The sequence below is a fragment of the Mesocricetus auratus genome, unplaced genomic scaffold, assembly GCF_017639785.1.
Source record: "Mesocricetus auratus isolate SY011 unplaced genomic scaffold, BCM_Maur_2.0 Super-Scaffold_100691, whole genome shotgun sequence".
NCBI lineage: Eukaryota > Metazoa > Chordata > Mammalia > Rodentia > Cricetidae > Mesocricetus > Mesocricetus auratus.
The window spans coordinates 54,171,544-54,197,637 of NW_024429267.1; the positions used below are offsets into that span (position 1 = coordinate 54,171,544).

General features: G+C 41.6%; 1 protein-coding gene across 2 annotated transcripts in view; it reads right to left on the reverse strand.

The window, feature by feature from the left end:
* Positions 1–13,517, reverse strand: part of Rbms3 (RNA binding motif single stranded interacting protein 3) — a 775,988-nt gene extending 762,471 nt beyond the window's left edge. For both annotated transcript variants that reach the window (XM_040740056.1, XM_040740054.1), the window contains exon 1: positions 13,416–13,517. The gene's annotated coding sequence lies outside the window, so the exon portion shown is untranslated. The remainder of the gene's footprint in view (positions 1–13,415) is intronic.
* Positions 13,518–26,094: the final 12,577 nt, after the last annotated feature.

The window sequence follows — 26,094 nt, forward strand, 5'->3', positions numbered from 1 at the left end:
ATGTTTGCCTGCATGTATGCATGTGTACTACATGCAAGTCTTATGCCTAAATAGGCCAGAGGAGGGAATCAGATCCCCTGGAACTAGAGTTACAGACAGGTGTGAGCCACCATCTGGGTACTGTTAGGCAAATTTCGGTCTTTTACCAGAGCTATTAACGGCTTAGTCATTTTCCCAGCTCCTCAGAGCATTTCTTATCACTCCCTAGCAGTCAATACATATTATCTAATTCCATCTTCACAATAACCATGCAGGAATTTAGTACGTGAATTCTGAGAGTAGAGTTAGCACATAGCAAACATCCCCAAGAGTAAATATCCCTCACCCCAGAACATGTGCCATCCATTTCCTTTCCTAAATCCTTTCTATTTAATAGATCAATCTCAACAACAGAAGTAGAAGTAACAGAAGCCCCCAAACCCAAAGTACTTGGAACAGATGAAAGTAAGAGATTCTTTAAAAGGACCAACAGGAGCAGTGATCACATCTGGGAAATGAGGTCATGGGATCTAGTGCTTAGTACTGCATGACAGTGACCTAGGGGACTTTGTGACAACATTTTTGGTGGTATTCTCTGCCAAGTTGAGAAACCAAAGATTTCTAGTCCCCAAAATGTGCCCCAGTTGTCACTGTCAACTTCTCTGTGTTTTGTAGACACAGTGAGGAAGTCATTGACCTCAAGTGTGTCCACCTTTTGCAGGCACACTGGAGACCAATGCAAGGCAAGCCAGTGACAGCTGACACCGAAAATATCTGCTTTGATACAGCAGATGACAACATGACTCAGCCAAGAGCAACAGCATGTCCCTTGAGTCCGTGATTTTCCAGGGACTGAGACAGGAGGTTTACTTGAAGCTCAAGACTAGGCTGAACAACAAAGGCAGACTTCATGTCAAAAACAGAAGCCAAGGACTGGGGAGATAATTTACTAAAAGTTCTTACCTTGCAAGCAGGTGGACCCAAGTTCAATGTTCAGAACCCACAAAGAATAAGCCAGGTATGGTGGTACATACTTGTATACGCAACACCGGAGAGGGAGAGACAGGTAGATTCCTGGGGTTTTCTGGTCAGCCAGCATAGCCTACCAGGTGAGGGTCACCCAGTCTCAACAAAGAAAGAAGAATGGAGAGATGGCTCAGCAGTTACGAGCACTAGCAGCTCTTCCAGAGGACTCCCAGTTATATTACAGCATCCATGCTTCATAGTCACCTGGAAGTCCAGTTCCAAGGTTGCTGATACCTTCTTTAGGGCATTGAAGGCACCCTGCTCCCACGCCACACATGGCATACATGCAAAAGCCAAGATGGACCATGTCTGAGGAATAATTGTGGAGGTTTTTTTTTTGACCTCCATATGAGTGTGCACCCATGGGTACATGTGCCACCTCACTCAAGTCACCTGGACAAACACGAGGAAGAGTCAACCTGACCATCATGGGATGAGTGAGAGTCAGCAAAGAGCTTTAGAGTATATGTCTGCCTTGAAAATAAACCAGCAATGGTTTGACATTGGAACAAAACTGACAGCAGAGACTCTGTGATGCCTCTGTCACTGCAAGCAGAGCAGATGGTGCCTCAAGCAGCAAAGAGGGAATCTGGCAGGGAAAAGTCTAAGGAACAAGCGTGTGTGTGACTGTCAGATCTTGGAGCAGCATTGAGACATCCAGGAAAAGAGCCTCGCAATATCTCAAAAGCCAACAAATTACTTTTAAAGTTGCCATGTGAGTCAGAAAGATGGATGGGATGGGTCTGTGTCTACACGGTCAGAAAACTGCCAGGTCTGCAGAGCAGTTTCATCAGGAAGCCTTCTGGCTAGAAGTCTTGATTTATTATATTGATTTTGAAGATTTTTATGGCATTTTCTTCGGGATGCCTAAGTAGACTCAGCAAAGTCGGCTTCATATGTCATAAAAGAAAACATATGTGACCCAATTAAAGAAACAAATCTCATGTTTCCTGTCATGTTGGAAGTCCCAAATTACAGAATCTAATATGTAACAATAAAAACTAAATGCAAAGAATTCACACAAATCATAATTAAGGTTAGGTAGTGTGTGCAAGTGTGTTTGCATGAGTTGAAATGTGAAGAAAAATGTGGCATATACTTAGTGTAATTGGATGCATTATGAAACAATGTGTCTGCTATATATGTGTGTGTGTGTGTGTCCTGGCATTGTGATTCATCCCCTTCCAGAGGATGGAAGTAAAAAGACATGATTTGCAGTCAGTGTTTCAAGAATGAACTTGGAATAGAACCATCCCTTCCTTTCCGCCAACATTCATCCATCCAGGAGACTCAAGTTGCCCAGGCATTGATTGTCAACATATGTTCTCTAAATGCATCTCAAATTTATGCAACATTATTGGAAAAATAGGTAATTTTAGCGTGGCTTTACATAACAAAGTAACCATTGGTGAAATGACTCAAGCCCTGTGATGACTTTCCTAGCCAGTCCTGGCATGAATGGACCCATCCCGGTCACTCTGCCACAGCCACATAATCTCCTAGCTACCTCTAGCATGTGCTTAGCTGTTCTTGACTAAAACATGGAACTTGATGTCCCTTCATCTGGTAAAATAAAAACATGGCTAAAAACAAAAAAGAAAACTTCTTCCATAAAGTCCATCCATAGCTGAGTTTAAATGTCACTTTCTAGGGAGGCTGCCTGGCACTCTCCTACTCAAAAGGACACCAGGCTCATCTCCAACACCTCTCCATCATCTACCTTTTGCCTTTCATATGGGAACTCCTAGATCATCTCCACATCACCATCCTTATGTCCTGGATCATCTCATCCCCAGGACTATGCATACAATGGATTGGGTTGTAAACATAGCTGAATTTGCATCTGGGGCTTGTTTTGTAATCTGGGTCTGTATGGCACAGAAAGGAATGGGAAAAGCTTTAAGGCACCAGACAGATTCTCCTACTGAGTTTGAAGAAACAGCTGCCAAATGGTACAGAGGGCCCCATGGCAGGGTATCATGGCAAGGAAGATCTGAGTATAGGAGAACACGTCCCTGACAGTAGTCCAGGAAGCAAAAGAAGATATTAATTAGCCCTATTTGGGATAGGAACTGAAGTTTGGAAAGAAACTTATCCTCAGCTGAGACTTTGGCCCTGGGTGACATCTGTGATTTTAGCCATGTGCCATTCTGAGCAGATAATCCAATTACATAATGCCAGACCAAGCCTCACATCATAAAGATATGTTGGTTCAAGCTTCTAGATGAGTGGGGGTGTTATGCAACACTGAAATACAGTCAACCTTTAAATATTTGAATAAAGAACACATCTGTATTTGGCATAGTATTGATTAACACATTTTATTATTACTATTGCTATTATCTTTCTCTGCCCCCTCCTGTGTGTGGGTATCTGTGTGTCAAAAGGGGTGGGCATGCAGGTTTCTCATGGAAGTCCCATTTCTATAAAAAGCATCTATAATACAATGGGCATGCACAGGATACTTATTAGACATGTAGACTTTGACTAGAGAGGAGTGGAAGCTGGCTTCACAGAATGTGAAGGAGTCCCCTATGTCAGGTGACTCCCAAATGCAAGGGGTTCCAGGTCATTTTGGGTTACCTGATGAGCTCAAGGCCTGCCATATTCAGACTCACTCTGAAAAGTATCTACCTAAATAAGTAAATGAAACTACTTTTGGAGTAGAAATTTCTATGTGACTGAAAACTTTTACACACACACACACTCTCTCTCTCTTCCTCTCTCTCTCTCTTTCTCTTTCTGTGTGTGTGTGTGTGTGTAATGAAGAAGAGGTCATGGATTTGGGGGGGAGAGACAAAAGACGGAGTTGGGAGAGGAGGAGTAGTGGGAATAATGGAAATAGTCTCATGTATAAAGTTCTCAAAAATAAAATTCAGAAAACATAATAGGTTATAAAAATAAAGCAAGTAAAGAAACATTATCTAGAGTGTATTGAGGAAGAAGGAAGGAATAGAAAAACAAAACAAAATGATAACCAAGAATATACTGAGAAACTATCATGGCTCCAGAAAGAAAACAAAGAATTAAAAATACCCCAAGTAGAATAATTATGGTATGTGTGGACCATTAACAGAGCCAGAGAAGTAAAGTCCAGATACTAAAAGATAAAAATTTTCCACAGACAACAGTCTGCTAAAGAAACAATAGATGCCATTCTCCCCCCATCCCACAGTAGCCAATCATGCATCATTAAGACACTGGTCCACAGAGAGCTTGGAAGACTATAAAGTGGTCCAGTGCTTGGCCAGCAGTTGGCAGTCTGTGTTGTGCCTCATGGCACATGGGTCCTCTTCATTGAGTCTCCACAGATAATCAAACCCACACATGAACAAGGAGCCGCTGTCTTGACAGGCCTGAGCCTTGCATCCCATGGCTGCTTCGGTTCCCCCTCCCTCCACTGGTGGCTTCTCCTTTCCAATGAGAGCAGTTTCAACTCAGCCACACCCACAGCCTCAATACGACATCATTACGGGCCCAATAGCACACACTCATTTCCTGTTTATTGGACACTGGAGTTCTCACCTTCCCCTGTTGCTAGGGAACTGCCCGAGCTCTGGTGAGAACACTGGCAAGCATGTTGAAGGTTCTAGAGCTCCTGATAAAAGGAGAGCTGCCTCTTCCCAGCTGTTATGCTTTTCCTTCTAAGTGTTGCTTGGAACACATGCCTAGATCGTAGATCATCAAAGAGAGGAAGGGAAAAGCCAGTGAGTGAGAGACTGCTTAGGAAATAGCAAATCTTGGGGTTGAGCAGATGCTACAGTTTGCCTGGGAGAAGGTATATAGGGGTATTTCAAATATATTTTGAGGTATATTGACCTATGAATCCATATATTTATCTATGAATACCTAGAGAAGTGTCTGAAAGCATAGACACCAAACTGACATCAGGGTACAACAGTCAGAGGTGCTGATGAAGACATTTTTAGGAAGTTGTGTTTTGTATGATAATAAGGAGATGAAAGACAGGTGAACTAAAATAACTTTTCAAATAAAAGCAGTAAGTGCTGCAATGTACATTTTTTAAATTTTAGAGTTTTATCAGTATATGCCAAATGAAAATAAACTTTAGAAAATCCATGAATGTATTGTGGTTTCAATTTTTAAATGTTATAATATTTAATCACATGTATGCATACGTGTCTGTGTGTGGATACGTACACATGAGTGCAGTATCCACAGAGGCTGTAAGAGGGCATCAGATGCCCTGGGTTCTGGATCCACAAGTGGTGATGAGATGCTCAACGTGGTTTCTTGGAACCTAAGTCAGGTTCTCTGCAAGAGCAGTACATGTGTTCTTAGCCACCAAGCTCTCTTTACTCATTTTTTACAGGGTGCGGACAATGTGGCATCTATACGGCACATCCAGACATTCTCAACTATCCTGTGGAAAACAGATTTATTCACTAAATAAACAAAGGTACCGGGAAATGCCATCCTAACTATTTAGAGATATATGGAAAACAGATGTTTCCTCGCACAAAAGGATTTATTTCTCCATAGATGTTGCCATGGAAGGTCTTGATGTTGTTCTGTTGTTGTGACAAGTACACAGTGAAGGAGAAAAATACTGCCACAGCCCAGAAATTCTCTCCTAGGAGTGACAGCCCATGATAATTTCCAGAATCCACTGTCAGAGGAGCGCACCACAGCATACACTGTGGAGAGGTTAGGGATTAAGGAATGCACTGGAAGTTGTTTCTCAAGTCAATGGTGAAACTTAACCAACATTAACAGAAAGACCAAAGGGAAAGAAAGACTAAAAATGGGACGGAAAGGACCTAGATAGCCAAGGGACAGGATACGTGAGCAGAATCGGGCAGTGACTCTGTGGAACATGAGAACTTCAATCTACAAAGGGAAGAAGGCAAGAGCCTTGCTGGACTCTGTGTCCCCGTGCTAAAGACTGAGTATTTACTCAATCCCTACCCCACATCTGCTGTATACCAAAGATGGTGCCAGGCACCTGCGGCACTAAATGAAAAGGCAGAGGACTCAGGTCAGACTATTCAAAAACTAGAACCTTACTAAAGGTAATCATGGTGGGTGGGGTGGCTGAGGTTGGGGCTAACTCACACTGTCCAGGAGGAAGTAGGGGAGACGTGGCTGGCTCAGGTGACACTGTGAGCAGGTACACGCAAGGAAAGCAGAAAAATCCAGCTTGCAGGGTTCACAGTTGAGAAGGGAGCAAGATGAGGCCTGCAGGTGGCTGGAGCCAAGTGCCCAGGGCCGGCAGCACTCAGAAAGGCACCTCTCCTGTGTCCTCGCAGGCTAAGGAGCATGTACAGTAATGTGGCCAGGCTTGCGTTTGGAAAATTTTAGATGTGATTGAGAATGTTTGCCCACGGAGGGGCCGCAGGAGGACACACTAGAGATGTCCGGGCCAGTTCAGAAATGGCTGACTTGGAAATGAGAGAGATTGCTCCGTTGCTAAAGTGCTTGCTGTGCAAGGAGGATGGGCAGTGTTCAACCCCAGCACCCACAGTTTTCACAAAGGCGGGACTGGCAGCACGCATGTGTAATCCTAGCACCAGGAAGACAGAGGTGGGCAGGTTCCTGGGGCCCACTGGCCAGGCAGTAATCTAATCAGCTAACCAGAGGACACAGTAAGGGATCCTGCCTCAGCCCTTGAGGAATGACAATGAAAGCTGACCACTAACCTCCAGGTGTACATGCATCCCACACCCCCAAAATACACACACACACACACACACACACACACACACACACACACACACACACAGAGAGAGAGAGAGAGAGAGAGAGAGAGAGAGAGAGAGAGAGAGAGAGAGAGAGAGAGGAATAAATAAATTAAAACAATTGCTAGCGATATCTAAGGAAGCGACGCAAGGGCCTCTATGAGTCTGCATACAGACATACTTCATAATTCACACTGAATGACGCTCGTGTTAGAGTGGCAAGGAAAGAAGGGGAGGGGGTGGGGTTTACGAACAACAGGAAAGTCCATGCTACCCCACACCAGTCTTCCTAAACGTTAGGCTGTCGAATCCCCAGCTGCTCTCTGTTGACACCGTCTCCTATCCCAATTTCCCCGTTTTCCTCTAACACTCCATTCCCTAAAATCTTGCATGGAACACAGCACATCTGCTTTCTCTGCACGGCGCTGCCCACAGCCTCAAAGACTTGTCTTTTCTGAAAACAATGCCAGCCATTCTTGACTCTAGGATGTATTCTCCACTTTTTCTAGCCATGACTTCCTTCGCTTTCCTACCACACGCCATTTCCTGAAAGTCACAGTTGCCATACCTAGCAGTGTTGAGCACAGAGGATTATCAGATTTAAGGCCTACAACGGAGCTGCAGTGGTTTATAAAACTCTCTCACGATGCAAATAAGGGGATGTTAAGGCTCTTACTGTGCATCATCAGACATAGCAAGAAGGCAAGCGAGAAGAGGGGTCACTAACTCAGCCAAGTGTTTTTCTGAAAGGTTTGTGCCAGGGCATAGTCTAAGACTTTTGTAGCAAAGGGCAAAAGGTCATTACGATTCTGGACAAGCTTCATATTTCGTTGGAAAAATGAACAGGTGGTGCCACAGGATGGCCTGGTGCCAGTATTCCTCTGAGGCTCTAAATGGAGTCAGGAGAAAAGGGTAGCTAGAAATGCGAGCGCCATTGTACATGAAACTCCTAGCTCGTTACAATGACTTGGGGAAGCTGTGCTGGTGGTAACATGAACAGAAATGGACTCTGAGCATTTTATAAAAGCAGTCATGATACAGCTGCTGGAAGGTTCTGGAAGAAGGGAAACAAAAAGTTCAGAGAGAATCCTGTCACACTCCAAGGAAATTCTCAGTTTCTCTACTAAAAGCAGTGCTTAAGCTAATTGCAAAGAACGTTGGGCCTTGCACTTCAATTAAATATTCATAGAACTCCATTATGTGCTGCATTTAGAAGTTAAGAGACTTTCAAACCCTTCTGCATTCCCAATAGTCAGCTAATCCATTGGAAATGTGATACCCTCTCCAGCCCACAGTCTCGGGGAGTTGGCCCAGGCAGGCAGCCTGGCTTAGAATCTTTTTCGAGAGATGCAGGCTGAGGCTTGAGGACACTAAATTGTTCTGAAAAGCAAATAGCAGTTGTCACTAGGGAGGTCACCACGGAGCAGCCTTAGCACAAGGCAGGGATGGACAGGAGAATTTCACAGAGGGTAAGAACAAGGTGTCATGGCGACAGAAGCCCTGTTTTCTTGGTTGGAAATGGTTCACAGGTGGTGAGAGAATACTGGGAACGCAGCAATATAAACGCTCCCTGAAGCTGAATCTGATTATAAATGTGTTAGCACCAATATGACCGGCCATTTTATAGACAGGTGACCCCTTCCATCCTATTATCCACTTTGGATTTTCTTAGACAACCCATCTGCACACTGCAAGCACACTTTATGACAAGTTCAGCCTGCCACGTGGTTTCTTTTGTAAATAAAACTTTATTGGAATTCGGCCATGTCCAGTTCTTTCATATGATTGACGAGTTCCAACACAGATGGTACAACCAGTGTCTAGGTTCCTATTGATGATTTGAGCCTTTATAAGAAGTACGGCAGGCTTGCTTTAGAAAGATGTTTATCTCCTGTACAGACTTCAAGTTTTTAACATGAGCTAAGTCATGCATGGCTTCATAACATTCATTATACAGACACCCACGCACAAGTACTCTTAGGAAGGCAAAAAGTGATGACTCACAAGTAAATAGGATGGAAAATCAGGCAGCCTAGAGGATCATGCACTCTGCTTTATCCCCAAAAGCACTAAGAAAGGGGTTCTGAGCATTAAAATGTTAACCATTACCATGTAGAACGGTGTCCAGTCCTGTCTCATTGAACTTCTGCCATAGGTCAGCATTTTCTGAGTTTCCTGGCAGGTGCCTTCATCTTACCCTACTGCCAGAATTCTATCCACCTTGAAGTGGGTGGGGCAAAACATACTTATGTTAGCAGAAGTTGCTTGGGATTCATATAAAAATATACAAGATGAGTTGTGAAGCTCATGGGAAATCCCCTTCAAAATAGCTTCTGCCATATACTGAATGGTGTGTGTGTGTGTGTGTGTGTGTGTGTGATTTTCAATTACCATCTGCTTTGTTTTCAGAGGCCTGGTTCTCACTAGCATGGAACATGCCAAGTGGCTCCCAGTAGCAGTATTACAAGCACACAATGCCATACCCACACCTTATTTTTAAAAATGGGTTCTGCGATGGAACTCAGGTTCTCATGCTTGCACAACAAGCATTTTACCCACTGAACCATCCTCCCACTCTGCTTTCTTATTTATTTGGAATAATCTCCATAGCATGTAAGAAACAGACACACTGCTTTATTTGTTATGCACCAGACATGACACTACCTAGGAATTGAAAGCAAATCAGAATAGAGTTACCTATAAAAAAGACCCAGAAGGGGACCAGAGGTCTCATAACAATGTAGTCACTAGGCACATGATGCTTAGGGTGGGATTTCAACTCAGATCTCTCTGGAGACAAAAGGATAAATGAGAACACTGGGATTCACTGCAGATGGGATATTTTCTTGCATGGTAGAATGAATGCAAGCAGAAAGAAATGAGAACACATGGCATCCTTCTATAGACCTCTGGCCTGCTGGCTTTTCAACTGGCAAGTGAACAGAAGAGACATCCTGGTCGCAGTGTGATCTGAGAATAAAATATGGAGCCATTTCTCAAGACACAGATCTTTTCAACATGTCAGCCTCGGGCTATATTGTAGAATCAGTGGACCAATTAGACTCCAAAGGGTGATCGATTCCGGCTAACACCTGTGTGCTGATGTCTGCGTATTGACGACGACACCTGTGTCCTGACACATGGGTGTTGAATCCCGAATGCTGATGCCACCTGTGTACTGATACCTGTGTGTTGACACCTAACATCACACTCATAGAGTAAGTAAGACGCTTGATCTTGCTCAGTGAAGAGGAAGAATGGTCTCTATGACAGTGTCACCACGTCTCAAAGAGCAGTAGCCCCTCAGACTGGGTCATTACAGTCTTGGATCCTGACCACCAGTCCAAGGAATAGGGACATGGTTCTCTCATTTCAGTTTTCAAACTGTGCAGAGAGGGTTATGCTACAGGGTTATCAGTAATGAGCAAGTCTCCGGCTTCTTCCTTTCCCGTCCCTCCCATTTCCATCCCTTCGCTGCCCTTTCTCCCTCTCTCTATCCATATCTTTGGTGGGGGATGGAACCCTTCCCTAGCAGATCGATCCTGAATGGGCAGCTTCCTTCTTTCAGTCTTTTCATCTAAGTAATAGCATGAGTCTTTTGAAATTGGAGATAATCAGGAGAGAAAAAGAGTGACGGACAAAACAGAAACAAAGAGAATGAAAAAGTACATAGGAGGCCAGTGACATGCCTCAGTGGGTGAAGGGGCTTGTGGCCAAGTCTGACAACGCCAGTTCGATTCCAGGAAATCACATGGTGGAAGGAGAGACTCAATTTCACAGGAAAAAAGAATCGACCCCGTCACTCACACTGTGGCATGTACACACACACACATACACACACACAAATGCATATAAAATAAAAACAAATGCTAAAAACTACATGGATTGTTATACATATATGGCATGAATTATTTATAAGTATATATACAATCTATATGATTATGTTAACATAAAGCATTGTTAGCAGCTAGCAAACACATATGATAACACACACACACACACACACACACACTTGTTTGCAGGTCAGCAGCGTTCACAACCTGTCTCTGCTAGCCTATGATGTTTACTGTTACTTTCTTAGTCACTTGATTCTCTTTCAGTACGAAATAAAGATGTGGACTCAAGAATCTGGGGTGAAAAGTTCAAGGCTGAAAATACTTCCTTCGTCACTGTTCTGGCTTGCTCACTGACGGGTTCTCTTTAATCTGACAAATAAAGACCTTTATTAGAACAGGGGATAATAGTTACGATTTTTTTCTCACCCAAATAAACATTTACATGGAAATTGTATATTCGAAAATAATTCAGACACATGCCCAAAATGTTCCTCAATTTGATCCCGCTGGTTTTATATATCTAAGCTCTGAGGTGTCATTTTCCCATAATTCAATTGACATGAGTGGTTACGGCACCAAAGCTGTTTTTGTTTCAACCTCTGTCCCAGAAAGAAGCCCTTCTGCACAATTTAGACAGTCGCCTCATGAGACAGGCCTCTACCAAATAGGAATTTATGTAAATGAATGCGGTCATGAAATGAGCAGGAGATGTATACCTTAAAAGCTCAATTTTGCAGGCTATTTCTAGAAAAATAAATCAAGCGCCGGGAAGGTAGTTCAAGTATAAAACCCACACATCTTGAAAAGATGAAAAAATAGTCACGGCTGGGGAAATGACTCCATGGGTAAGAGGACTTGCGGTACAAACATGAGAGTCTGAGTTTCAATGCTCAACGCTCCTAGCAAAGCCTAGCATGGCCTTGCACACCTATAGGCCCAGCACTGTGGGGGCAAGAGTCAGGAGGATTCCTGGATCCTGATGGCCGCCAGCCTACTCCAAGTTCAGTGAGAGATCCTAACTCAAGGGACACAGCAGGACACCTGTTACCCTCTGGACTTTTTATGTGCACAAGGACATGCACACAAGGACATACACACCCCCAAAACACGCACGTGCATATACCACAGCTACACAAAATAGTAACAGCAACGACAAAATAGCCAGATGATATCACAAAGCTACTCACAGTAGAGTGGGAATGATCCCAGGGCTTTGAATTATGAAAATGCTGTCCCATGGGGGACAACTGCTGCTGTCAAGAAGCAGTTCTGATTGTCATTTCAGGACAGGGGTGCCATTGGCATCCAGAAGTCAGAAGCCAGGGACGTAGTTAAGCATTTCATGTTCCATGGGTCATACAACTCTCAACAACCAAGAGCTGGTCACTGTTCCATTGTGTGGATGTGCATTCATATGTACATGTATGTTTCTTTGTTTATACGTGTGTGTGGAGTGTGTGTGCATCTGGAGACCAGTGGTGGGGATCACTTCTTCATTCTATGCTTTGAGACAGACTCTCTTGTGGAACCTGCAGCTCATTCATTACCTAGAATTTAGGACTAGCAAGTCCCAGGATCTGCCTGACCCCGCCTCCCCAGAGCTGGGGTTACAGGTGTGTGCACTGCCCTTAATGGATGTTAAACTGAACTCAAGCTCTAGAACTTATGTAGCAAGTGCTCTACCGACAGAGAACACTCCACAGGAAGTGTTCTATATTGTAAAATGTTAGTAAATCTGTGACGGAGACACGCCGTGTCTCCTTGCATTCTGTAATACTGGGAAATGCCATACTCTGTCATCTCAAAACATACTCATGACCATGCCATGTAGCATACCCTTACCCTATAAACTGAAGTAAACAAAATTAATTTTCCATATAGTATTTCTATGACAACCTCAGTATGGCCTGAGCACTGTCAGATATTAACAACTGAAACTGAAGATTGATGACTGTGAGCTAGCCCAAGGACTCACACAAGGCAGGAACCTGGAGTCAGGAGCTGATGCAGAGGCCATGGAGGAGTGCTGCTTACTGACTTGCTCCCCATGGCTTGCTCAGTCTGCTTTCTTATAGAATCCAGGACCACCAGCCAGGAATGATACCACCCAACAATGGGTTGGGCCAATCCCCAATCAATGACTAAGAAAATTCCCCATAGGCATATCTTATAGAGGCATTTCCTCAATAGAGGTTCTCTCCTCTCAGATGACTTTGGGGTGTGGGGAGGGGTGGGAGGTGTCCACCTGTGTGTGTTGGTGTCTTCTTTTGTGAGACAGAGTCCTTCATTGGTTTGGATCATCAATTAAGCTAGGCTGTCTGGCCAGTGACCCCCAAATATCTACATGTCTCAGTCTCCCCAACACTGGGATCCCAAGCATCCATTGCCATGTCCACATAGTTTTTGTTCTGGACTAACTCAAATCCCCACACTTGGAAGGCAAACACTTCACTGACTGAGTCATCTCCCACCCTCTAAGGCTTTAACTTTTGTTGCTTTGTGAGGAATTCTCCAGGTCCAAAAGCAGGGGCTGAAGTGACTCATAGTTACTTACTGTTCAACCAAATGCTGCTTGCTTTTAGTGTCACCAAACAAACACAGAGACAGGAAAGTAGCAGCAAGGTCATTGCTGATGTGCTGTCTATAAAGAACTGCTCCAAGTCCTCAGAATGGTGACATACCCCATCGTTCTCCAGAAGCCAACCATATCCCCAAGGAGTTCCCAAGCAGCTGGATTCACTAGTCAGTTTATGAAATGGCAGTTCCATGGGATATATTAGCAGCACACAGGAATAGCAAACCTAGTGGCTTCCCAATAACATCTCCTTCCATCCAGAAGAAAACAAGTGGTCTCCAGCTAGGCAGCTCAGCTTACCTGATGTATCAATTAACTAGCTCGTCTCTCATTTGCCTGAACCAAGTCAAGCTGGGAAATTTGGTTCATTGGCTTATTCTAATGGATATAGATTGTTTTCTCTTTAAGAGCCTGAATGCCTCCATAGCCAATTGGTCACATTCTATAGAACACAAAGAACCATTCTAACTGGTGGCTTTTCTATCTCTTTCCTTTATTTAAAGAGACATCTCCAGGATATCTCTAAATATATATTTAAGACTGCTAAGCCAAAGGATTTACTAGGATATGTAAACCCTTTGAAAAATCATACTATGCTTGCAAAGTAAAGATTGCGGGGGGTTGGGGGCATATCTAAATATCTCCATGTAAATCAAAGCATAAAAATGGATGCAACGAAGATGAGCATCTCTGGTGTTCAGACAGATTGATGGTTAAAAAGGTGTCTCAATTAACCAGGGAATTTAGAGTCTCATGTTAGACTGAATATGTTCCCGGACATCCTCATCTTCACTTACATGGTACTCCAAACCATGCACTGTACAAAGAATACTGACTGTGAAGAGCCTTCCTCAGTTACAGGGGAACTATTCTTCTGATTCTCTCACATTGTCTCCCCCAGTCTTAACAAGATGGGGGCGGGGTGGATCCACTGTTAAGACGACTGGCTGCTCTTCCAGAGGGAATAGCTCAATTCCCATGACCCACATAAATTTTCTTTAAAAATGATTATCAGGATTATGACACCAAATGTAGGAAAATTACATGAATTCTAATTTTATCTAGCATGTGTAAGTAAATGTTTATTGAAGTAAGCCATATCCCCACATTTCTAGAGAACAGGGAGCCATGTTGTCAAAGCAGACAGCTAAGCCTCAGATCAGATAGTTAGTATCTAGCATTTGAAAGAAAACATTATCAATCAATGCTATAATTGATCTTGGAAAATCATGTGTAGATAGGATACCAAACTCTGTATTGGTAAACACAGTCAATATGAGAGGTTTCTGTTTATCTACAAAAATACAGAGTAGGCTGGAGGGAGGTAAAACACCTAAATCCACATGCAAGAATGTGAAGCATAGATAGAGAAACCTCAGCAGTGTGTGGTCATTTACTATAACTATAGGGTTTAAGAACAAAAGTATATCCAAAGGTCTTAGACAATCCCCTACCACTAAGGTCAGCACAGCCCTGATCCTACTGAAATAGCAGGTCTGGTTGATAACAAGAGCTTAGAAAGAACTGAGAGAGATGGAGAAAACTAGAAACTGAGATAGACAGCACAAATGAAAGGAAACAGAATTTAGTGTGGAGACAGAAAGTCCAAGAAGCCATTTGCTTCTGGACCCCCAGGTACAAAGGCACAATAGGGAGTGATCTTGAGATGGGGGTTAAAGACCGAGTTCACACAAACAAATCATCCATGGACCTGTGCTATAAGAATTAGTTCTTTAATTTTGGAACTTGACAAAACAACATTAGCAAAAGAATATGTAAAACAAACAAACTCATTCTTTCTATCCTTTAGAGGAAAGCTAGAGGTCTGGAGAGATGGATCTAGTGGTTAAGAGCACTTGCTGCTCTTGTAGAGGACCGGAGTTTGGTTTACAGCACTTAAGTCAGTTAGCTAACGGCCTATAACTCATGCTCCAGAGGGTCCAGTGCCCTCTTCTGGCATCCACAGGCATTTGCATTCACAAGATTCACACACTCATAGACATTCACTTTAAAAATAAAATCACTAGGGAAACTAAAATAAACTTGATTCAAACATCATGTGACTTCTGGGGACAGTTGGAATTCTGACTGCTGCATTATTTATTAGGGCACTGGAGGAGGGAGGCAGAAGGGATGGGTCTACACATGAAGATTATTGTATCTGACACTTGTTGCTACAAAACAGGGTGGGCCGATCAAAGCCCCCTGCATGTGCTTTTGCAAACTGATCTGTAAACACCCTTGATTAAGATTCTTCATGCCTAAAGTAGAGCTTCCAAGCAGGGTGGATATTTTCGTTCTTGATTTAGAATGATCAACAAGCATATGTCTGCAGGGATTAGATTAATTAGAAGGGATTTTCTGGATAATGTTCAAAGACAATGAAATCCTCTAGATTTAGAGTCCTTTCAAGTTGGAGCACCAAATGGTACACCTTGAGGGGGGATTAAGAGAAACTAATTTTGTACTCAGGGGACAGTCATTGTTGACCTCTATTGCAAAGACTGGCTGTGCTCTAGCATGGCCCCATGAACTAAGAAAATCCCCCTAGGTTCTGGTGAGGTGGGAACTGACTCTTGAAAAGACAACTCAAGGAAAGAAAACATTTTTGAAGCATACTAGATAAACAGACTTTTTTTTTTTAAAAGATAAGGTCTTACTATGTAGCACTGACTGGTCTGGAGGCTTGGACTACACTATGCCTCTCCCAAGTGTAGGCTTTCACTACCTCATATGGCATAAATAAGAGATTACTTTTTAAAATAATTTTTCTATATACCCAAAGAAAAGAAGTTATTAAGCAGATTTTTTATTATTTTGAATTAAAGTAGGATACAAGAAAGGTTAGCCTTAATTAGGCCATGGGAAAAGTGTACAGATTAAGAGTGTTGTGTAGATATTACACAAGTAGAAGAAGCTTGGCATACAGGGTTCTCTGTAAATGGGATGACCATGTGGGATCCCAGTCCTCTCCTCCAGTGTGATAAGACTGACATCCTGTCCTATATTGAGAGAAGACTGACATCCTGTCCTACAGTGTGGGGAAACTGACATTCTGTCCTAGAGTGTGGGGAGACTGACATCCTGTCCTATAATGTGAGTTGACTGGCGTCTTCCCTAACTATGGGTAAAGACTAACAACCTCTCCTACAATATGGGAAGACTAATATACAATTTGGGATTCTCTCTAAATTTCAGAGAGCCAATGGCCGCTTGCCCTGTCATTTAAAAATTAACCAAAGGCCCACTTGTATGAGGAGACCCAGCTCCTATCTCTGTCATCAGAATACATTGGGGCAGTAACTCTCAACTGGGAGCATCTAGACATTGCAAGGTAATGTCATCCTTGCTCGTTAGGTACAACACAGGAAATGCCTGGGATGTAGCTAAGTAGCAAGGTACTTTCAAAGCATGTGTGAGGCTCTCAGTTTCATCCCCAGCATCACAGAATTGATAGATGACGGACAGACAGACAGAAAGATTATGGAAAGGCTGATACATAGATGATAGAGAAATAAACTAGACATGTTATAAACATACCGATGACATATGAATTATTATTGACAAATACATAAATAATAGAGATAAATAGTTGAAAGATGATAGATAAGAGATTATGAGAAGGTAAATATATAGACAGGTAGACATAGAGATAGATGATGCATGGATAACAGAAATATAACTTTATAAATGATAACTAGACAGCTGACAAACATATAGCAGAGAGATTGGATGCTATATAGACAAATACATTATAATAGGGATACGTAGATAAAAGGTGTTAGATAAGAGATGATAGGAAGGTAGCTATACAGTCAAACAGGCAAACTGATAGGTGAGGAGTAGATGATAGATGAATAATGGACAGATGATAGATTGATGATAAATAAAGGATAGATGGATAAATAGATAAGAGATGATAAATAGATGAGATATGATAGACAAACAGATGAATTAATAATAGGTAAATAAAGGCATTTGTTTCTCCTTCCAAAGGAAAGCACCCCAAAACTCTACCTCTAATAGAACTCCCAAATTCATCATTCACTTCTGAACATGGCCATGTTAACATTATGCCTACCTGCCACTTTCTGTAAGATTTATGTGGCATTAGTTACTGAGGATGCAACATGTTTATTCATGGATCCTTCTCCTCAAAACAAGATGCAAAGCCGCCAATTTGCCAAAGTCCTGAACATAATATGGTTAAGAGCTAAAAGCTGAGACTCCAACAGGTCTCTCTCATCCAACACATCCAACACCACCTGCCACAAAACCAACTAAATAAACACTGAGGAAGTATTTCAGATCCCAGACAGAATCCGAGAGCCTCCCACCGGTGATGCCAGGTGAAGAAGTGAGGTCAACACTATCACTACCCTCTATTACAGACACCACAGTCTTGGGAGTATGGAGTGCTAAGAAGCCATAGGACCTTTTATATAACCAAGGTATGTAGCACAATATCTGACAATTTCAAATGCTATCTTTCTCAGATTTCCAATGTTATCAAAGCTGTAGTAAAACCTACACAGACCACCATCTATAAGACCAATCCCTTTTTCTTGTCTCCTAGAGCTAGAGTTACATGATGTGGGAGCTATCTTGTGGGTGCTGGGAATCAAACCTGGGTCCTCTGAAGGAACAACTCGTGCTTTCTGTCTTCCAGTGAAAGGTGATTTGAAACTAAGGTCTAGCAATTAGATGCTGGAGGAAGAATCTATCCTATAGAAAACTGTGAAGGTTTACATCTCTATACTACCCATGTGTACCAGAAATTAGTTTCTACCTCACAGATTTAAAGCAGCTACATGGTGACAAGATACTACTGGAATTCCATAAACTGTAAATTATTTTACCTTGATAGTTTCTACTCATCTGACTTCAAGTTCTTGTACATAAATAGTATCAATCCCTTTGACCAAAATGCTGCAGATCCCACTCTGCAAAATACAGTTAAATGGTTATACTTTTCACATTCTCAATTATTCTTAATTAAGAATGTGCCTCTTCATTACCAAGAAATACTAAGAAGCATGACTCTGTCCAAGTTCCCCTAATTTTTGTTAAGTGTGCATGCATGCTCACTTGAAAAGTTTGAAGAGATATTAATAATGTTGCCAACTAGGAAGGAGATGACAGTTAGGTAATAATACACACTCTTGCTAAGAAATGCAATTAAGTCTAGAGCTCCCATCTGTTCCCACACCACACACACACACACACACACACACACACACACATACATTTTGTATGTTGCACCAACAGAATTCAAATAATTTATAAGCATTGGGCTAAATCATCTTTTATAAATAAATATCCAACCTTCTAAACAAGGGTACTTAAAACATTCTATGAGAATGGTCCCATCTTTGAAATAACAGCAGGACTGGCCCTTCCTACACTGTCATTATTTATTTTCCCAATGCATCATTCATCTTATAAAAACAGAGTAAAAAGGAAATAGGCCATTTTCCCAATCTGCAAGGATATTTTGAAGACTTTACCCTTAAAAAGGGCAGATTTCTCTGTGGTTTCCTTGCCAAGATCGTTTCAATCACTTTCTTGCAATTTTCTGCAAGAAAACACTGCAAGGCAAACATCAGTGATCCAGCATCAGGCAACTTTTCCTCCTTGATAATAAATATGTTAGTCTGGAGCCGGCTCACAAGGAATCCAGACAGCCCAGAGCTGGCCTTGTTCCAAGAGGAAAGCTTGTGGTACAGAGAAGTGGCCCTCAGCCGTCTGTCACACATGGACTTCTATCTACCCCTACCGTCTGCAGCTTGGAAACAGAAGTGCTGGCTATTAAAGGCTTGTCTTCAGGGCACTAATGTGAGACATCTTTGTTAAATACCACGTGCAGTCAACAGGAAGCAGCCCGGCTTGACTGGGAATTGATCTCTGGGAACTGCACTTCATGTTGCATACTAGAGAGTGAACAGGACTGTGAAACTCTTTGCTGATTAGAGGTAAAAATTGCAACATCAGAACAAACAATTCAAAGTTTCTTTTGGACAATATTTAATATTTCTATATCTTCCCATGGGGTGCCCATTATGCCCATCAGTATACAAGCATCCGATTATCTCATATTATTTATTTATTTGGTTTTTCAAGACAGGGTTTCTCTTTGTAATAGTCATAGCTATCCTGGAATTTACTTTGTAGATAAGGCTAGCCTCAATCAAACTCACAGAGATCCACCTGAGTGCTGGGATTAAAGTCATGCACCACCAATACCCAGCTTAGTTTTTAAAATATGTTCTTGATTGAAATAAAATTATATTTATTCCACTTCTCCTTCCTCCCCCTAGCACAGATACACTCCTCCCAACTCAACTCATGCCCCCTTCATGTTGATAGCCTCTTTTTCTTTGATTAGGTTTGTGTGGTGTGTGTGTGTGTGTGTGTGTGTGTGTAAAACTCACACACATATGCACAAAAATATAAATACAACATGCTGAGTCTGTTTTTGTATGTATATGGTTTTAGGACTGACCACTCTGCATTGGAAAACTAATAAGAGGTCTTATCCATGGGAGATGCTAACTCTTCTCCTAGTATTCATTAGCTGCCTAGTTCTAGGGATGACCCACTGAAAATTTCCCATCCTATGATATTATGCCCATTGACATTGCCATTATTCCAGTGTTATTTATAGAAAAATTTCTAGGATAAATGTGAACTAAATTTCATATTTAATTTTTGAGACAAGGTCTCATGAAGCTCAGGGCAGCCTTAACCTCCATACATAGGTAAAGATGATCATGAACCCCTCACCCTCCTACCTCTACCTCCCCAAGTCCTGGGACACAAGCTTTTATCATCATGCCTATCTTATGTGGGGCCAGCAGCTGAACCTAGGGCTTCATTCATGAAGCACTGAACCAACAATACTGTATCTCAGCCCCCATCTTCTATGGAAGTCCCTTGTCTTAGGGTTCAGCAGAAAGTCCAGGCCTGGAGCACCTGGCAGGCTTTCCTAGAATTTCTAGGAGTAATAGAAACTTGGTGGTTCAGTAAGTGGAATGCATCTTGGGGAACAAAGTAGACAGTAAGAACATTTACTAGGGGGCTCCTGGAAGTTCTGCTTGGGCAGTGCCTAAAGACTGACTTAAATGTCACCAAGGATTGAAAGAGGGTCAAGCTAAACAAGAGAAAAATGGCCTTGTGAAGGCATCTGGTCTGTGGACCTGAAATGGCAGTCACACCCCTTTGGGCATGGCTTCAGGTGGAGGGAAGCTGAAAGAGAGGAGCTTGAGGCGTGGCTTTCCTTGGTGCACTCTTTCTGTTGGGTCAGTGGATCTGGTAGGAAGAGCAGAGAAATGCTCCAGCAGTTCTTTGTAGTTTTTCTGTGTAATTGTTCTCCAATAAACATCCATTCACCATTTATCTTGGGTTTAGTGAGATCATTACATCCTCACCTTCACACTATTAAAACATCAAGGAGGGAGATAGTCAAATTATGGGGAAAAGAGCAACATACATACATGCTATGTAACCACAAGACACAACAGGAAACTATGACCCCATTGGGTTCAGCAATCCGAAGTGTACAATGGTCATGGAGCAAGATGCTACATGCAAACATCTCCTTGTGGGTAGGTCCAGGGCTTTAACAAGGATACACCACTGTAGTGATTTTTTTGCCTCCTCTGACAACTGAGAATGATAACCACAGCACAGCAATGGAAGACAGACTACAGCATACTCAGCCCCTGTCTGGCTTCTTGTGAGTCTTGCACAAGCTTAGGATAAAATGTGTTGGGTGATTTACATTCTCTTATATAATCCTACCAAGAAATCGGTAAGAGGCTGATATTCACAGATCATGTTGCACCAAGCAACAAAAGTAATTTGGGTTCTATCAAGAACCACAGAACTATGGGGTTGGCTGTGCTGAGGCAGGAGACGCACTTTCTCTGTGGTATCACCTTGAAGCAGGCCTGCCTGTGGTAACATTCTCCACATTGGAATTCTTGTTGTTCCAATCAACCTCTATATTTTAGAACATCTTATCCTCAGAGATTAACTTTATACACACACTAGAACTATGGGAAATGGTTGTCATACCCAGTCATGCTGGAAATGTTGAGACCGGAAGAGACAACTTTTCCATGAATACAAAAATAAAGCCTCAGTCATTTTACAAATGTAAATATGTATTAAGAGGATGTGTGGCCTTCTATCAGAGAAGGAATGGATACAGGATACATTTCTGTGGTACCCACCATCTTGAATGTTGTGAGATAATCACAGCAGAGGCATGTTGCTGAGATTTCTTATCTATGTGTAAGCAAGTAACAGTCATATACTAAAAGAAAGGTACAAAAATAAAGTCATGGTTCTCCCATGCTCCCCACCCTTTGCTTGAGGTAAGTGTGGGCTCTGCTAGGGCTCAATTCACCCTACCTCCCCCTTGGAACTTACTAGGTCTGCTATGCATGTAGTGGACCGACCAACTGGAGTCTGGCCAAATCTCAGTCTTACCCCGCCTACAGCCTTCACTGCCCTCCACTTGAGTCTTGGCCCCCTACACCTTCTGCTTGAGTGAGGAGAACAACAAGAGAGGCCAGACCATCCAGAGTTGCGCACATTGAAGACTTGGCTGATCTATGTCCACCAGGAGACAAGAGGAGAGAGAGAAACTCAACCTGCACCCACTCAAAGAAGGGATGGGAGGAAGACAGTATAAGAGCACACTCAACAATAAAAAGACCAGTATGACACACCATCAGACTCCAGGAACTCTACACCAGCAAGACCTGAACATCCCCAAACTGATGAGGCAGAAGGACTTCAAAATCAACCTTATGAAGATGATAGAAACCCTCAAAGAGGAAATGAGAAAATCCCTCAAATAATTGGATGAAACCAAAAAACTCAAGAAATAAACAAATCTCTTAAAGAATGCAAAGAAAGGGTGGTGGTGGTACATGCCTTTAATCCCAGCACTCCGGAGGCAGAGGCAGGCAGATCTCTGCGAGTTCAAGACCAGCCTGGTCTACAAGAGTTAGTTCTAGGAAAGCCTCCAAAGCCACACAGAAAGTCTGTCTTCAAAATCCAAAACAAACAAACAAACAAACAAAAAGAATGCAAATAAAGTAAAAAAACAACCAATGGAAGCAATGGAAACAATTCAAACACTTCAAGATTTGAAAGCTGAAATATAAACAATAAAGAAAACACAGAATGAGCAGATGCTGGAAATAGCAAAGCTGGGTGAAGGAACAGAAACTACAGACGTTAACATAATCAATAGAATACAAGAAATGGATGAGAGAATCTCAAGTGTTGAAGACCCACTAGAGGACATATAGTCATCGACCAAAGAAAATCTCAAGTTCAACAAATCCCTAACACAAAATATCCAGGAAATATGGGACACCATGTAAAGGCCAAACATAAGAATGATAGGTATAGAAGAAGGTGAAAAAAATACAGTTCAAGGGTACAGAAAACATATGCAATAAAATCATAGAAAAAACTTCCCTAACTTAAAGAAGGAGATGCCTATGAAAGTATAAGGAGCTTACAGAACATCAAATGGACTGGACCACAAAAAGATGTCCCCTCTTCACATAATAATCAAAACACCAAACTTACAGAATAAAGAAAATTATTAAGAGCAGCAAAGTAAAATGGCCAAGTAACATATAAAGGCAGACCTATCAGAATTACATCTGATGTCTCAATGGAAACTTTGAAAGTCATAAGGTCCCAGATAGATGTTCTACAAACACTATGGGAACATGGATGCCAGTCCAGACTACTATACCCAGAAAAGCTTTCTATCATTATAGATGGAGAAAACAAGATATTCTGTGACAAAACCAGATTTAAACAATACATACCCACAAATCCAGCCTTACAGAAAGTACTGTTAGGAGAACTCCAACCCAAGGAAGACAGCTACAATCACAAAAACATAGGCAATAAATAATCCCACTTTACTAACAGCCAAAAGAAAAAAAAGGGAGATCCATACACAATACCATCACCAACAACAAATCCAATAGAAACAAGAATTAAAAATCAATGGTCATTAATATCTCTCAATGTCAATGGTCTTAACTTGCCTATAAAAAGACACAGGCTCTATAATAGAGCTTGAAGTCAGGGATGGTGATGCCTCTGGAAGTGCTTTTATTGTACAGGGTTGTCTTGGTTATCCTGGGTCTTTTGTTTTTCCATATAAAGTTGAGGATTGTCCTTTCAAGGTCGGTGAAAAATTGTGCTGGTATTTTGATAGGGATTGCATTGAATCTGTAGATTGCTTTTGGTAAGATTGCCATTTTTATTACGTTGATCCTACCTATGCAAGAGCATGGGAGATCTTTCCACTTTCCGGTATCTTCTTTAATTTCTTTCTTTAAAGACTCAAAGTTCTTGTTAAACAGATCTTTCATCAGTTTGGTTAGAGTTACCCCAAGATATTTTATGGTGTTTATGGCTATTGTAAAGGGTGATGTTTCTTTGATTTCTTTCTCATCCCCTTTATAGTCTATATATAGTAGGGCTACTGATTTTTTGGGTTAATTTTGTATCCTGCCACTTTGCTGAAGGTGTTTATCAGCTGTAGGAGTTTCCTGATAGAATTCTTTGGGTGGCTTATGTAGACTATCATATCATCTGCAAATAGTGAAAGTTTGACTTTTTCCTTTCCAATTTGTTTCCCCTTGATCTCTTTTTGTTGTCTCTAGCAATAAGGGGGTGGGCGAGGAGGGGAAGGAGAGGGAACTTAAAGTGACATGCAAAATTTAATTAAAATTAAAAAAAGAAAAAAAACAGAATGGATATGAAGACAGTGTCCATCCTTCTGCTGCATACAAGAAACACATGTCAAGATCAAAGACAGATATTACCTCAGAGTAAAGGGTTGGGAAAAGAGTCTCCAATCAAACAGACCCAAGAAACATGCTGGTGTAGCAATCCTAATATCTAACAAATTAGATTTCAAACTAAAATCAATCAAAAGAGATAAAGAAGGTCATTTCATATTCATCACAGGAAAAGTCTATCAAGATGAAGTCTCAATTCTGAATATTTATGCTTCAAATACAAGGCACCCACATTTGTAAAAAAATTCCTAAAGCTCAAATCACACATAAAACCTTACACACTTATAGTGGGAGACTTCGAACACCCCACTCTCATCACTAGACAGGACCACTAGGCAGAAGCTTAACCAAGAAACAAAGGAACTAACAGAAGCTATGTCACAATTGAGATTAACAGACATCTATAGAACCCTCTATCCAAACACAAAACAATACACTTTCTTCTCAGTGCCACATGGAACCTTCTTTAAAATAGACCACATGCTCAGCAACATAGCAAACCTCAACAGATACAAAAAAATTGGCATAACCCGCTGTATCCTATAGGATCACCATGGTTTAAATTTAGAATTCAATAACAACACAAATTGCAGAAACCCTACAAATTAATAGAAATTGAACAATGTGCAATTGCACCATTCCTGGGTCAAGGGAGAAGTTAAAAAAGAAACGAAAGACTTCCCAGAATTCCACGAGAATGAAGACACAAAATACCCAAACTTATGGGACACTTTGAAAGCAGTGCTAAGAGGAAAGTTCATAGCACTAAGTGCCCACATGAAGAAACTGGAGAATAGTCACACTAGAGAACTAACAGCACAACTGAAAGCTCTAGAATGAAAAGAAGCAAACGAATCCCTGAGGAGGAGTAGACGCCAGGAAATAATCTAATTGAGGGCTGAAATCAATAAAGTAGAAACAAAGAAAACAATGCAAAGAATCAATGAAACAAAGAGTTGGTTCTTTGAGAAAATCAACAAGACAGACAAACCTTTATCCATACTAACCAAAAGGCAGTGTGAGAGACAGAGAGTGTGTGTATGCTAATTAACAAAATCAGAAATGAGAAGGGGGACATAACTCTTTTTACAAGGCCAAAATTACTTTGGTACCCAAACCACACGAAGACACAACTAAGAAAGAGAACTACAGACCAATATCCCTTATGAACATTGATGCAAAAATGCTCAACAAAAATACTGACAAATCGAATCCAAGAACACATCAGAAAAATCATCCACCATGGTCAAGTAGGCTTTATCCCAGAGATTCAGGGTAGTTCAACATACAAAAATCCATCAATGTAATCCATGATATAAACAAACTGAAAAAGAAAAAATACATAATCATTTCAAGAAATGCTGAAAAAGCTTTTGACAAAATCCAACACCCCTTCATAATAAAGGTCTTGTATAGATCAGGGATAACAGGAACATACTTAAACATAATAAAAGCAATATACAGAAAATCAACAGCCAATATCAAACTAAATGGAGAGAAACTCAACACGATTCCTCTAAAGTCAGGAACAAGACAAGACTGTCCATTCTCTCCATATCTCTTCAATATTTTACTCAAAGTTCTAGCCAGAGCAGCAAGACAACAAAAGAAGATCAAGGGGATACAAATTGGAAGGGAAGAAGTCAAACTTTCACTATTTGCAGATGATATTATAGTTTATATAAGTGACCTGAAAAACTCTAGTAGGGAACTCCTACAGCTGATAAACACCTTCAGCAAAGTGGCAGGATACAGGATTAACTAAAAAAATCAGCAGCCCTACTATATATAGACAATAAATGGTCTGAGAAAGAAATCAGACAAACATCACCCTTCACAATAGCTACAAGCAACATAAAATATCTTGGGCTAATGCTAACCAAACAAGTGAAAGACATGAATAACAAGAATTTTGATATGGATTTTAGACATGGATCAGGGGCGTGTCAGCCTACAATCCCAGTACCAGTAAGTCTGTGAAACAGGGAGAGACTACATTAATAGCCCCTCCCTGATGATAAGGTTGATGACTACCTTATATGCCAAATTAGAACCTTTATCCAGACACTGATGGAAGCAGAGACAGATACCCACAGCTAAACTCTGAACTGAAATCCTGGAACCCAGTGACAGAG